We start from the raw sequence: 2,611 nt of genomic DNA on the forward strand, positions 1-2,611 counted from the left end.
TAAGTGGGGGTGGCTGCAATACCAGATCCAATAGTCTCGGATGTAGGTCTGGCTGCAAGGTCGTGTCATATAAGTGTGATAATTAAATAGATTGATTAAAAAAAAAACTAACAGAAAAAAAAACTAATGAAGAAAAAGAAAAAAAATGAATTAACTGGATTAACCCGTCAAATCTGGAATTCGCATCATGAAAGTTTGATAACTAAATAAATGAAAAAATTAACGGGTTTACCTAAAGTTAATTGGGTCAACCCAAGTTAACCCGTCAAGCCAGGATATATGTTATGAAAGTCTGATAATTAAATAGAAAAAATTTAATACCAACAAACTAAATCAAACAAAAAAATTCATTTAAAAAATAAAATAAAATTAAAAAAAAAAAATAAGACAATTAAATAATATAATATAATATAATAATAATATATTAATAATGAGTAAAGTGAGGCGTGAAAAAAAAAAACTTTACTGATGCTTAGGAATAATATAATATAATATAATATAATAATAATAATATATTAAAAATGAGTACAGTGAGGCTTAAAAGAAACAAAAAAAAAAAAAGACTTTAATTCACTGATGCACAGTAGGCGTGGGGAAGCTACAGTGTTTTCCCCACGCGTTTTAGAGTTCTACTAGCCTTGGTACCCGCGCTATGCCGCGGGTCTTTTTTTTTGTATAAAAATATATATAAAAAAACAAAAATTTCAAAATCTTGGGTTTGGCTGCAACACCTGATCTAAAAATAATATTTATAATATTAATAATAAAATTAAACTTGCATGACCGAAGTTTAAGTGAGCCTAATTGCAACACCGGACTCAAGAATTTTGGATGTGGGTCTGGCTATAAGGTCGTGTTATAAAAATGTAATAATTAAATAAACTAATAAAAAAAAACAAAGAAAAAAAAATCAACAGAAAGGAAAAAAACTAATGAAGAAAAAGAAAAAAAAATAAATTAATTGGGTTAACCCTTTAAACCAGGTTATCCCGTAAAACCTGAGATTTACGTAATGAAATTTTGATAACTAAATAGAAAAAAAATGACGGGTTTACCTAGAATTAATTGGGTTAACCCATCAAACCAAGTTAATCTGTCAAGCTCAGGATACGTACCATGAAAGTATGGAAGTCTGATAACTAAATAGAAAGAAAATTAACTTTAACTAATCCTTGGTACCCGCGCTATGCCGCGGGTCATTTTTTTGTATAAAATATTTAAAAAGAACAAAAATTTAAAAATCTTGGGTTTTTTTCAAGGTCATCTCAAGAATCTTGGGTTTGGCTGCAACGCCTGACCTAAAAGTAATATTTATAATATTAATAATAAAATTAAACTTGCATGACCCAAGTTTAAGTGAGCCTAATTGCAACACCGGACTCAAGAATTTTGGATGTGGGTCTGGCTATAAGGTCGTGTTATAAAAGTGTGATAATTAAATAAACTAATTAAAAAAAAAAACAAAGAAAAAAAATGAACAGAAAGAGAAAAACTAATGAAAAAAAAGAAAAAGAAATTAAATTAATTGGGTTAACCCTTTCATGAAAGTTTGATAACTAAATAGAATTTAATTTTTTTTAATGAATTTTTTTGTTTGATTTAGTTTGTTAATGTTATATATTTTTTTTAGTTATCAGATTTATAATATTAATAATATTAATAATAAAATTAAACTTGCATGACCCAAGTTTAAGTGGGGTGGCTGCAATACCAGATCCAATAGTCTTGGATGTGGGTCTGGCTGCAAGGTCGTGTCATAAAAGTGTGATAATTAAATAGATTGATTAAAAAGAAAAAAACAAAAAAAAAAAACTAACAGAAAAAAAAAAACTAATGAAGAAAAAGAAAAAAAATGAATTAACTGGATTAACCCGTCAAATCTGGAATTTGCATCATGAAAGTTTGATAACTAAATAAATGAAAAAATTAACGGATTTACCTAAAGTTAACTGGGTCAACCCATCAAACCAAGTTAACCCGTCAAGCCAGGATACATGTTATGAAAATCTGATAATTAAATAGAAAAAATTTAATACCAACAAACTAAATCAAACAAAAAAAAATTCATTAAAAAAACAAAAAAAAATTAAAACGAAAAAAAATAAGACAGTTAAATAATATATAATATAATATAATAATAATATATTAATAATGAGTAAAGTGAGGCGTGGAAAAAAAACACTCTCATGCTTAGGAATAATATAATATAATATAATATAATAATAATATATTAATAATAAGTATAGTGAGGCGTGAAAAAAAAATGATGTATAGGAGGCGTGGGGAAGCTACAATGCTTTGGTACCCGCGCTATGCCGCGGGTCATTTTTTTGTATAAAAATATAAAAAAAACAACAAAAATTTAAAAATCTTGGGTTTTTTTGCAAGGCCATACCCAAGAATCTTGGGTTTGGCTGCAACGCCTGACCTAAAAATAATATTTATAATATTAATAATAAAATTAAACTTACATGACCCAAGTTTAAGTGAGCCTAATTGCAACACCGGACTCAAGAATTTTGGATGTGGGTCTGGCTATAAGATCGTGTTATAAAAGTGTGATAATTAAATAAACTAATTTAAAAGAAAGAAAGAAAAAAAAACAACAGAA

This window comes from Populus alba, chromosome 11 (genome assembly GCF_005239225.2).
Source record: "Populus alba chromosome 11, ASM523922v2, whole genome shotgun sequence".
Taxonomy (NCBI): domain Eukaryota; kingdom Viridiplantae; phylum Streptophyta; class Magnoliopsida; order Malpighiales; family Salicaceae; genus Populus; species Populus alba.